The sequence below is a fragment of the Cucurbita pepo genome, chromosome 16 (genome assembly GCF_057944985.1).
Source record: "Cucurbita pepo subsp. pepo isolate OVF chromosome 16, ASM5794498v1, whole genome shotgun sequence".
NCBI lineage: Eukaryota > Viridiplantae > Streptophyta > Magnoliopsida > Cucurbitales > Cucurbitaceae > Cucurbita > Cucurbita pepo.
Window position 1 is genome coordinate 3,020,493 of NC_141813.1, and position 12,500 is coordinate 3,032,992.

The following is a 12,500-nucleotide window of genomic DNA, read 5'->3' on the forward strand; positions in this document are numbered from 1 at the left end:
AAACATGACACGTGTAGAACTATCGAGATTTTCTGTTTTCATTTTTTTAAATCGAGAGGTGAACGAAAAGTTAAGGGCTTCGGAAGAACTGCATGACCAAAATACGAGTAAGTTACGGATAGGACTAAATTTAGAAGCACCAGTGGTCTAGTGGTAGAATAGTACCCTGCCACGGTACAGACCCGAGTTCGATTCTCGGCTGGTGCATCTCGAAGATTAGCTATGATGATATTATTGCGCATAATTTGAAACTTAGGGTTTGCCACAATATCAGTTAAATTTAAACATGACACGTGTAGCACTATCGAGATTTTCTATTTTCATTTTTTTAAATCGAGAGGTGAACATGACACGTGTAGCACTATCGAGATTTTCTATTTTCATTTTTTTAAATCGAGAGGTGAACGAAAAGTTAAGGGCTTCGGAAGAACTACATGACCAAAATACGAGTAAGTTATGGATATGACTAAATTTAGAAGCACCAGTGGTCTAGTGGTAGAATAGTACCCTGCCATGGCCGAGTTTGATTCTCGGCTGGTGCATCCCGAAGATTAGCTATGATGATATTAGTGCGCATAATTTTAAAACTAGGGTTGCACTATCGAGATTTTCTGTTTTTATTTTTTTAAATCGAGAGGTGAACGAAAAGTTAAGGGCTTCGGAAGAACTGCATGACCAAAATACGAGTAAGTTATGGATATGACTAAATTTAGAAGCACCAGTGGTCTAGTGGTAGAATAGTACCCTGCCACGGTATAGACCCGAGTTCGATTCTCGGATGGTGCATCCCAAAGATTAACTATGATTATATTAGTGCGCATAATTTTAAAACTAGGGTTTGCCACAATATTAGTTAAATTTAAACTTGACACGTGTAGCACTATCGAGATTTTCTGTTTTCATTTTTTTAAATCGAGAGGTGAACGAAAAGTTAAGTTAAGGGCTTTGGATGAACAGCATGACCAAAATACGAGTAAGTTATGGATATGACTAAATTTTGAAGCACCAGTGGTCTAGTGGTAGAATAGTACCCTGCCACGCTACAGACCCGAGTTCGATTCTCGACTGGTGGATCCCGAAGATTAGGGATGATGATATTAGTGCGCATAATTTGAAAGCTAGGGTTTGCCACAATATCAGTTAAATTTAAACATGACATGTGTAGCACTATCGAGATTTTCTGTTTTCATTTTTTTAAATCGAGAGGTGAACGAAAAGTTAATGGCTTCGGAAGAACTACATGACAAAAATACGAGTAGGTTATGGATATGACTGAATTTAGAAGCACCAGTGGTCTAGTGGTAGAATAGTACCCTGCCACGGTACAGACCTGAGTTCGATTCTCGGCTGGTAGATCCCGATAATTAGCTATGATGATATTAGTGCGCATAATTTGAAAGCTAGGGTTTGCCACAATATCAGTTAAATTTAAACATGACACGTGTAGCACTATCGAGATTTTCTGTTTTCATTTTTTTAAATCGAGAGGTGAACGAAAAGTTAAGGGCTTCGGAAGAACTACATGACCAAAATACGAGTAAGTTATGGATATGACTAAATTTAGAAGCACCAGTGGTCTAGTGGTAGAATAGTACCCTGCCACGGTACAGACCCGAGTTCGATTCTCGGCTGGTGCATCCCGAAGATTAGGGATGATTATATTAGTGCGCATAATTAGTTAAATTTAAACATGACACGTGTAGCACTATCGAGATTTTCTGTTTTCATTTTTTTAAATCGAGAGGTAAACGAAAAGTTAAGGGCTTCGGAAGAACTGCATGACCAAAATACGAGTAAGTTATGGATATGACTAAATTTAGAAGCACCAGTGGTCTAGTGGTAGAATAGTACCCTGCCACCCACGGTACAGACCCGAGTTAAGGGCTTCGGAAGAACTGCATGACCAAAATACGAGTAAGTTATGGATATGACTAAATTTAGAAGCACCAGTGGTCTAGTGGTAGAATAGTACCCTTCCACGGTACAGACCCGAGTTCGATTCTCGACTGGTGGATCCCGAAGATTAGGGATGATGATATTAGTGCGCATAATTTATAAACTAGGGTTTGCCACAATATCAGTTAAATTTAAACATGACATGTGTAGCACTATCGAGATTTTCTGTTTTCATTTTTTTAAATCGAGAGGTGAACGAAAAGTTAAGGGCTTCGGAAGAACTGCATGACCAAAATACGAGTAAGTTACGGATAGGACTAAATTTAGAAGCACCAGTGGTCTAGTGGAAGAATAGTACCCTGCCACGGTACAGACCCGAGTTCGATTCTCGGCTGGTGCATCTCGAAGATTAGCTATGATGATATTATTGCGCATAATTTGAAACTTAGGGTTTGCCACAATATCAGTTAAATTTAAACATGACACGTGTAGCACTATCGAGATTTTCTATTTTCATTTTTTTAAATCGAGAGGTGAACGAAAAGTTAAGGGCTTCGGAAGAACTACATGACCAAAATACGAGTAAATTATGGATATGACTAAATTTAGAAGCACCAGTGGTCTAGTGGTAGAATAGTACCCTGCCACGGCCGAGTTTGATTCTCGGCTGGTGCATCCCGAAGATTAGCTATGATGATATTAGTGCGCATAATTTTAAAACTAGGGTTGCACTATCGAGATTTTCTGTTTTTATTTTTTTAAATCGAGAGGTGAACGAAAAGTTAAGGGCTTCGGAAGAACTGCATGACCAAAATACGAGTAAGTTATGGATATGACTAAATTTAGAAGCACCAGTGGTCTAGTGGTAGAATAGTACCCTGCCACGGTACAGACCAGAGTTCGATTCTCGGATGGTGCATCCCAAAGATTAATTATGATTATATTAGTGCGCATAATTTGAAAACTAGGGTTTGCCACAATATTAGTTAAATTTAAACATGACACGTGTAGCACTATCGAGATTTTCTGTTTTCATTTTTTTAAATCGAGAGGTGAACGAAAAGTTAAGTTAAGGGCTTTGGAAGAACAGCATGACCAAAATACGAGTAAGTTATGGATATGACTAAATTTAGAAGCACCAGTGGTCTAGTGGTAGAATAGTACCCTGCCACGGTACAGACCCGAGTTCGATTCTCGGCTGGTGCATCCCAAAGATTAGCTATGATTATATTAGTGCGCATAATTTGAAAACTAGGGTTTGGCACAATATTAGTTAAATTTAAACATGACACGTGTAGCACTATCGAGATTTTCTGTTTTCATTTTTTTAAATCGAGAGGTGAACGAAAAGTTAATGGCTTCGGAAGAACTACATGACAAAAATACGAGTAGGTTATGGATATGACTGAATTTAGAAGCACCAGTGGTCTAGTGGTAGAATAGTACCCTGCCACGGTACAGACCTGAGTTCGATTCTCGGCTGGTAGATCCCGATAATTAGCTATGATGATATTAGTGCGCATAATTTGAAAGCTAGGGTTTGCCACAATATCAGTTAAATTTAAACATGACACGTGTAGCACTATCGAGATTTTCTGTTTTCATTTTTTTAAATCGAGAGGTGAACGAAAAGTTAAGGGCTTCGGAAGAACTACATGACCAAAATACGAGTAAGTTATGGATATGACTGAATTTAGAAGCACCAGTGGTCTAGTGGTAGAATAGTACCCTGCCACGGTACAGACCTGAGTTCGATTCTCGGCTGGTAGATCCCGATAATTAGCTATGATGATATTAGTGCGCATAATTTGAAAGCTAGGGTTTGCCACAATATCAGTTAAATTTAAACATGACACGTGTAGCACTATCAAGATTTTCTGTTTTCATTTTTTTAAATCGAGAGGTGAACGAAAAGTTAAGGGCTTCGGAAGAACTGCATGACCAAAATACGAGTAAGTTACGGATATGACTAAATTTAGAAGCACCAGTGGTCTAGTGGTAGAATAGTACCCTGCCACGGTACCGACCCGAGTTCGATTCTCGGTTGGTGCATACCAAAGATTAGCTATGATGATATTACTGCGCATAATTTGAAAACTTGGGTTTGCAACAATATCAGTTAAATTTAAACATGACACGTGTAGAACTATCGAGATTTTCTGTTTTCATTTTTTTAAATCGAGAGGTGAACGAAAAGTTAAGGGCTTCGGAAGAACTGCATGACCAAAATACGAGTAAGTTACGGATAGGACTAAATTTAGAAGCACCAGTGGTCTAGTGGTAGAATAGTACCCTGCCACGGTACAGACCCGAGTTCGATTCTCGGCTGGTGCATCTCGAAGATTAGCTATGATGATATTATTGCGCATAATTTGAAACTTAGGGTTTGCCACAATATCAGTTAAATTTAAACATGACACGTGTAGCACTATCGAGATTTTCTATTTTCATTTTTTTAAATCGAGAGGTGAACATGACACGTGTAGCACTATCGAGATTTTCTATTTTCATTTTTTTAAATCGAGAGGTGAACGAAAAGTTAAGGGCTTCGGAAGAACTACATGACCAAAATACGAGTAAGTTATGGATATGACTAAATTTAGAAGCACCAGTGGTCTAGTGGTAGAATAGTACCCTGCCACGGCCGAGTTTGATTCTCGGCTGGTGCATCCCGAAGATTAGCTATGATGATATTAGTGCGCATAATTTTAAAACTAGGGTTGCACTATCGAGATTTTCTGTTTTTATTTTTTTAAATCGAGAGGTGAACGAAAAGTTAAGGGCTTCGGAAGAACTGCATGACCAAAATACGAGTAAGTTATGGATATGACTAAATTTAGAAGCACCAGTGGTCTAGTGGTAGAATAGTACCCTGCCACGGTATAGACCCGAGTTCGATTCTCGGATGGTGCATCCCAAAGATTAACTATGATTATATTAGTGCGCATAATTTTAAAACTAGGGTTTGCCACAATATTAGTTAAATTTAAACTTGACACGTGTAGCACTATCGAGATTTTCTGTTTTCATTTTTTTAAATCGAGAGGTGAACGAAAAGTTAAGTTAAGGGCTTTGGATGAACAGCATGACCAAAATACGAGTAAGTTATGGATATGACTAAATTTTGAAGCACCAGTGGTCTAGTGGTAGAATAGTACCCTGCCACGCTACAGACCCGAGTTCGATTCTCGACTGGTGGATCCCGAAGATTAGGGATGATGATATTAGTGCGCATAATTTGAAAGCTAGGGTTTGCCACAATATCAGTTAAATTTAAACATGACATGTGTAGCACTATCGAGATTTTCTGTTTTCATTTTTTTAAATCGAGAGGTGAACGAAAAGTTAATGGCTTCGGAAGAACTACATGACAAAAATACGAGTAGGTTATGGATATGACTGAATTTAGAAGCACCAGTGGTCTAGTGGTAGAATAGTACCCTGCCACGGTACAGACCTGAGTTCGATTCTCGGCTGGTAGATCCCGATAATTAGCTATGATGATATTAGTGCGCATAATTTGAAAGCTAGGGTTTGCCACAATATCAGTTAAATTTAAACATGACACGTGTAGCACTATCGAGATTTTCTGTTTTCATTTTTTTAAATCGAGAGGTGAACGAAAAGTTAAGGGCTTCGGAAGAACTACATGACCAAAATACGAGTAAGTTATGGATATGACTAAATTTAGAAGCACCAGTGGTCTAGTGGTAGAATAGTACCCTGCCACGGTACAGACCCGAGTTCGATTCTCGGCTGGTGCATCCCGAAGATTAGGGATGATTATATTAGTGTGCATAATTAGTTAAATTTAAACATGACACGTGTAGCACTATCGAGATTTTCTGTTTTCATTTTTTTAAATCGAGAGGTAAACGAAAAGTTAAGGGCTTCGGAAGAACTGCATGACCAAAATACGAGTAAGTTATGGATATGACTAAATTTAGAAGCACCAGTGGTCTAGTGGTAGAATAGTACCCTGCCACCCACGGTACAGACCCGAGTTAAGGGCTTCGGAAGAACTGCATGACCAAAATACGAGTAAGTTATGGATATGACTAAATTTAGAAGCACCAGTGGTCTAATGGTAGAATAGTACCCTTCCACGGTACAGACCCGAGTTCGATTCTCGACTGGTGGATCCCGAAGATTAGGGATGATGATATTAGTGCGCATAATTTATAAACTAGGGTTTGCCACAATATCAGTTAAATTTAAACATGACATGTGTAGCACTATCGAGATTTTCTGTTTTCATTTTTTTAAATCGAGAGGTGAACGAAAAGTTAAGGGCTTCGGAAGAACTGCATGACCAAAATACGAGTAAGTTACGGATAGGACTAAATTTAGAAGCACCAGTGGTCTAGTGGTAGAATAGTACCCTGCCACGGTACGGACCCGAGTTCGATTCTCGGCTGGTGCATCTCGAAGATTAGCTATGATGATATTATTGCGCATAATTTGAAACTTAGGGTTTGCCACAATATCAGTTAAATTTAAACATGACACGTGTAGCACTATCGAGATTTTCTATTTTCATTTTTTTAAATCGAGAGGTGAACGAAAAGTTAAGGGCTTCGGAAGAACTACATGACCAAAATACGAGTAAATTATGGATATGACTAAATTTAGAAGCACCAGTGGTCTAGTGGTAGAATAGTACCCTGCCACGGCCGAGTTTGATTCTCGGCTGGTGCATCCCGAAGATTAGCTATGATGATATTAGTGCGCATAATTTTAAAACTAGGGTTGCACTATCGAGATTTTCTGTTTTTATTTTTTTAAATCGAGAGGTGAACGAAAAGTTAAGGGCTTCGGAAGAACTGCATGACCAAAATACGAGTAAGTTATGGATATGACTAAATTTAGAAGCACCAGTGGTCTAGTGGTAGAATAGTACCCTGCCACGGTACAGACCAGAGTTCGATTCTCGGATGGTGCATCCCAAAGATTAATTATGATTATATTAGTGCGCATAATTTGAAAACTAGGTTTGCCACAATATTAGTTAAATTTAAACATGACATGTGTAGCACTATCGAGATTTTCTGTTTTCATTTTTTTAAATCGAGAGGTGAACGAAAAGTTAAGGGCTTCGGAAGAACTGCATGACCAAAATACGAGTAAGTTATGGATATGACTGAATTTAGAAGCACCAGTGGTCTAGTGGTAGAATAGTACCCTGCCACGGTACAGACCCGAGTTCGATTCTCGACTGGTGGATCCCGAAGATTAGGGATGATGATATTAGTGCGCATAATTTGAAAACTAGGGTTTGCCACAATATCAGTTAAATTTAAACATGACATGTGTAGCACTATCGAGATTTTCTGTTTTCATTTTTTTAAATCGAGAGGTGAACGAAAAGTTAAGGGCTTCGGAAGAACTGCATGACCAAAATACGAGTAAGTTACGGATATGACTGAATTTAGAAGCACCAGTGGTCTAGTGGTAGAATAGTACCCTGCCACGGTACAGACCCGAGTGCGATTCTCGGCTGGTGCATCCCAAAGATTAGCTATGATTATATTAGTGCGCATAATTTGAAAACTAGGGTTTGGCACAATATTAGTTAAATTTAAACATGACACGTGTAGCACTATCGAGATTTCCTGTTTTCATTTTTTTAAATCGAGAGGTGAACGAAAAGTTAAGGGCTTCGGAAGAACTACATGACCAAAATACGAGTAAGTTATGGATATGACTGAATTTAGAAGCACCAGTGGTCTAGTGGTAGAATAGTACCCTGCCACGGTACAGACCTGAGTTCGATTCTCGGCTGGTGGATCCCGATGATTAGCTATGATGATATTAGTGTGCGCATAATTTGAAAACTAGGGTTTGCCACAATATTAGTTAAATTTAAACATGACACGTGTAGCACTATCGAGATTTTCTGTTTTCATTTTTTTAAATCGAGAGGTGAACGAAAAGTTAAGTTAAGGGCTTTGGAAGAACAGCATGACCAAAATACGAGTAAGTTATGGATATGACTAAATTTAGAAGCACCAGTGGTCTAGTGGTAGAATAGTACCCTGCCACGGTACAGACCCGAGTTCGATTCTCGGCTGGTGCATCCCAAAGATTAGCTATGATTATATTAGTGCGCATAATTTGAAAACTAGGGTTTGGCACAATATTAGTTAAATTTAAACATGACACGTGTAGCACTATCGAGATTTTCTGTTTTCATTTTTTTAAATCGAGAGGTGAACGAAAAGTTAATGGCTTCGGAAGAACTACATGACAAAAATACGAGTAGGTTATGGATATGACTGAATTTAGAAGCACCAGTGGTCTAGTGGTAGAATAGTACCCTGCCACGGTACAGACCTGAGTTCGATTCTCGGCTGGTAGATCCCGATAATTAGCTATGATGATATTAGTGCGCATAATTTGAAAGCTAGGGTTTGCCACAATATCAGTTAAATTTAAACATGACACGTGTAGCACTATCGAGATTTTCTGTTTTCATTTTTTTAAATCGAGAGGTGAACGAAAAGTTAAGGGCTTCGGAAGAACTACATGACCAAAATACGAGTAAGTTATGGATATGACTGAATTTAGAAGCACCAGTGGTCTAGTGGTAGAATAGTACCCTGCCACGGTACAGACCCGAGTTCGATTCTCGGCTGGTGCATCCCGAAGATTAGGGATGATTATATTAGTGCGCATAATTAGTTAAATTTAAACATGACACGTGTAGCACTATCGAGATTTTCTGTTTTCATATTTTTAAATCGAGAGGTAAACGAAAAGTTAAGGGCTTCGGAAGAACTGCATGACCAAAATACGAGTAAGTTATGGATATGACTAAATTTAGAAGCACCAGTGGTCTAGTGGTAGAATAGTACCCTGCCACCCACGGTACAGACCCGAGTTAAGGGCTTCGGAAGAACTGCATGACCAAAATACGAGTAAGTTATGGATATGACTAAATTTAGAAGCACCAGTGGTCTAGTGGTAGAATAGTACCCTTCCACGGTACAGACCCGAGTTCGATTCTCGACTGGTGGATCCCGAAGATTAGGGATGATGATATTAGTGCGCATAATTTATAAACTAGGGTTTGCCACAATATCAGTTAAATTTAAACATGACATGTGTAGCACTATCGAGATTTTCTGTTTTCATTTTTTTAAATCGAGAGGTGAACGAAAAGTTAAGGGCTTCGGAAGAACTGCATGACCAAAATACGAGTAAGTTACGGATAGGACTAAATTTAGAAGCACCAGTGGTCTAGTGGTAGAATAGTACCCTGCCACGGTACAGACCCGAGTTCGATTCTCGGCTGGTGCATCTCGAAGATTAGCTATGATGATATTATTGCGCATAATTTGAAACTTAGGGTTTGCCACAATATCAGTTAAATTTAAACATGACACGTGTAGCACTATCGAGATTTTCTATTTTCATTTTTTTAAATCGAGAGGTGAACGAAAAGTTAAGGGCTTCGGAAGAACTACATGACCAAAATACGAGTAAATTATGGATATGACTAAATTTAGAAGCACCAGTGGTCTAGTGGTAGAATAGTACCCTGCCACGGCCGAGTTTGATTCTCGGCTGGTGCATCCCGAAGATTAGCTATGATGATATTAGTGCGCATAATTTTAAAACTAGGGTTGCACTATCGAGATTTTCTGTTTTTATTTTTTTAAATCGAGAGGTGAACGAAAAGTTAAGGGCTTCGGAAGAACTGCATGACCAAAATACGAGTAAGTTATGGATATGACTAAATTTAGAAGCACCAGTGGTCTAGTGGTAGAATAGTACCCTGCCACGGTACAGACCCGAGTTCGATTCTCGAATGGTGCATCCCAAAGATTAATTATGATTATATTAGTGCGCATAATTTGAAAACTAGGTTTGCCACAATATCAGTTAAATTTAAACATGACATGTGTAGCACTATCGAGATTTTCTGTTTTCATTTTTTTAAATCGAGAGGTGAACGAAAAGTTAAGGGCTTCGGAAGAACTGCATGACCAAAATACGAGTAAGTTATGGATATGACTGAATTTAGAAGCACCAGTGGTCTAGTGGTAGAATAGTACCCTGCCACGGTACAGACCCGAGTTCGATTCTCGAATGGTGCATCCCAAAGATTAATTATGATTATATTAGTGCGCATAATTTGAAAACTAGGGTTTGCCACAATATCAGTTAAATTTAAACATGACATGTGTAGCACTATCGAGATTTTCTGTTTTCATTTTTTTAAATCGAGAGGTGCACGAAAAGTTAAGGGCTTCGGAAGAACTGCATGACCAAAATACGAGTAAGTTACGGATATGACTAAATTTAGAAGCACCAGTGGTCTAGTGGTAGAATAGTACCCTGCCACGGTACAGACCCGAGTGCGATTCTCGGCTGGTGCATCCCAAAGATTAGCTATGATTATATTAGTGCGCATAATTTGAAAACTAGGGTTTGGTACAATATTAGTTAAATTTAAACATGACACGTGTAGCACTATCGAGATTTTCTGTTTTCATTTTTTTAAATCGAGAGGTGAACGAGAAGTTAAGGGCTTCGGAAGAACTGCATGACCAAAATACGAGTAAGTTACGGATATGACTAAATTTAGAAGCACCAGTGGTCTAGTGGTAGAATAGTACCCTGCCACGGTACAGACCCGAGTGCGATTCTCGGCTGGTGCATCCCAAAGATTAGCTATGATTATATTAGTGCGCATAATTTGAAAACTAGGGTTTGCCACAATATCAGTTAAATTTATAGATGACACGTGTAGCACTATCGAGATTTTCTGTTTTCATTTTTTTAAATCGAGAGGTGAACGAAAAGTTAAGGGCTTCGGAAGAACTGCATGACCAAAATACGAGTAAGTTATGGATATGACTGAATTTAGAAGCACCAGTGGTCTAGTGGTAGAATAGTACCCTGCCACGGTACAGACCCGAGTTCGATTCTCGAATGGTGCATCCCAAAGATTAATTATGATTATATTAGTGCGCATAATTTGAAAACCCGAGTTCGATTCTCGAATGGTGCATCCCAAAGATTAATTATGATTATATTAGTGCGCATAATTTGAAAACTAGGTTTGCCACAATATCAGTTAAATTTAAACATGACATGTGTAGCACTATCGAGATTTTCTGTTTTCATTTTTTTAAATCGAGAGGTGAACGAAAAGTTAAGGGCTTCGGAAGAACTGCATGACCAAAATACGAGTAAGTTACGGATATGACTAAATTTAGAAGCACCAGTGGTCTAGTGGTAGAATAGTACCCTGCCACGGTACAGACCCGAGTGCGATTCTCGGCTGGTGCATCCCAAAGATTAGCTATGATTATATTAGTGCGCATAATTTGAAAACTAGGGTTTGGCACAATATTAGTTAAATTTAAACATGACACGTGTAGCACTATCGAGATTTCCTGTTTTCATTTTTTTAAATCGAGAGGTGAACGAAAAGTTAAGGGCTTCGGAAGAACTACATGACCAAAATACGAGTAAGTTATGGATATGACTGAATTTAGAAGCACCAGTGGTCTAGTGGTAGAATAGTACCCTGCCACGGTACAGACCTGAGTTCGATTCTCGGCTGGTGGATCCCGATGATTAGCTATGATGATATTAGTGTGCGCATAATTTGAAAACTAGGGTTTGCCACAATATTAGTTAAATTTAAACATGACACGTGTAGCACTATCGAGATTTTCTGTTTTCATTTTTTTAAATCGAGAGGTGAACGAAAAGTTAAGTTAAGGGCTTTGGAAGAACAGCATGACCAAAATACGAGTAAGTTATGGATATGACTAAATTTAGAAGCACCAGTGGTCTAGTGGTAGAATAGTACCCTGCCACGGTACAGACCCGAGTTCGATTCTCGGCTGGTGCATCCCAAAGATTAGCTATGATTATATTAGTGCGCATAATTTGAAAACTAGGGTTTGGCACAATATTAGTTAAATTTAAACATGACACGTGTAGCACTATCGAGATTTTCTGTTTTCATTTTTTTAAATCGAGAGGTGAACGAAAAGTTAATGGCTTCGGAAGAACTACATGACAAAAATACGAGTAGGTTATGGATATGACTGAATTTAGAAGCACCAGTGGTCTAGTGGTAGAATAGTACCCTGCCACGGTACAGACCTGAGTTCGATTCTCGGCTGGTAGATCCCGATAATTAGCTATGATGATATTAGTGCGCATAATTTGAAAGCTAGGGTTTGCCACAATATCAGTTAAATTTAAACATGACACGTGTAGCACTATCGAGATTTTCTGTTTTCATTTTTTTAAATCGAGAGGTGAACGAAAAGTTAAGGGCTTCGGAAGAACTACATGACCAAAATACGAGTAAGTTATGGATATGACTGAATTTAGAAGCACCAGTGGTCTATTGGTAGAATAGTACCCTGCCACGGTACAGACCCGAGTTCGATTCTCGGCTGGTGCATCCCGAAGATTAGGGATGATTATATTAGTGCGCATAATTAGTTAAATTTAAACATGACACGTGTAGCACTATCGAGATTTTCTGTTTTCATTTTTTTAAATCGAGAGGTAAACGAAAAGTTAAGGGCTTCGGAAGAACTGCATGACCAAAATACGAGTAAGTTATGGATATG

General features: G+C 38.8%; 9 non-coding genes across 9 annotated transcripts; all 9 read left to right on the forward strand.

Moving 5' to 3' along the window:
• Window positions 1–136: 136 nt before the first annotated feature.
• Window positions 137–207, forward strand: TRNAG-GCC (transfer RNA glycine (anticodon GCC)). The gene has a single exon. It is a non-coding gene; the product is annotated as a tRNA-Gly (tRNA).
• Window positions 208–1,566: 1,359 nt separating this feature from the next.
• TRNAG-GCC (transfer RNA glycine (anticodon GCC)) lies at window positions 1,567–1,637 on the forward strand. The gene has a single exon. It is a non-coding gene; the product is annotated as a tRNA-Gly (tRNA).
• A 1,394-nt stretch (window positions 1,638–3,031) lies between these two features.
• Window positions 3,032–3,102, forward strand: TRNAG-GCC (transfer RNA glycine (anticodon GCC)). The gene has a single exon. It is a non-coding gene; the product is annotated as a tRNA-Gly (tRNA).
• A 1,057-nt stretch (window positions 3,103–4,159) lies between these two features.
• On the forward strand, window positions 4,160–4,230 carry TRNAG-GCC (transfer RNA glycine (anticodon GCC)). The gene has a single exon. It is a non-coding gene; the product is annotated as a tRNA-Gly (tRNA).
• A 1,359-nt stretch (window positions 4,231–5,589) lies between these two features.
• On the forward strand, window positions 5,590–5,660 carry TRNAG-GCC (transfer RNA glycine (anticodon GCC)). Its single transcript has one exon. It is a non-coding gene; the product is annotated as a tRNA-Gly (tRNA).
• A 2,241-nt stretch (window positions 5,661–7,901) lies between these two features.
• Window positions 7,902–7,972, forward strand: TRNAG-GCC (transfer RNA glycine (anticodon GCC)). The gene has a single exon. It is a non-coding gene; the product is annotated as a tRNA-Gly (tRNA).
• A 493-nt stretch (window positions 7,973–8,465) lies between these two features.
• On the forward strand, window positions 8,466–8,536 carry TRNAG-GCC (transfer RNA glycine (anticodon GCC)). Its single transcript has one exon. It is a non-coding gene; the product is annotated as a tRNA-Gly (tRNA).
• Window positions 8,537–9,124: 588 nt separating this feature from the next.
• Window positions 9,125–9,195, forward strand: TRNAG-GCC (transfer RNA glycine (anticodon GCC)). Its single transcript has one exon. It is a non-coding gene; the product is annotated as a tRNA-Gly (tRNA).
• Window positions 9,196–11,693: 2,498 nt separating this feature from the next.
• On the forward strand, window positions 11,694–11,764 carry TRNAG-GCC (transfer RNA glycine (anticodon GCC)). Its single transcript has one exon. It is a non-coding gene; the product is annotated as a tRNA-Gly (tRNA).
• The last annotated feature ends 736 nt before the right edge of the window (window positions 11,765–12,500 follow it).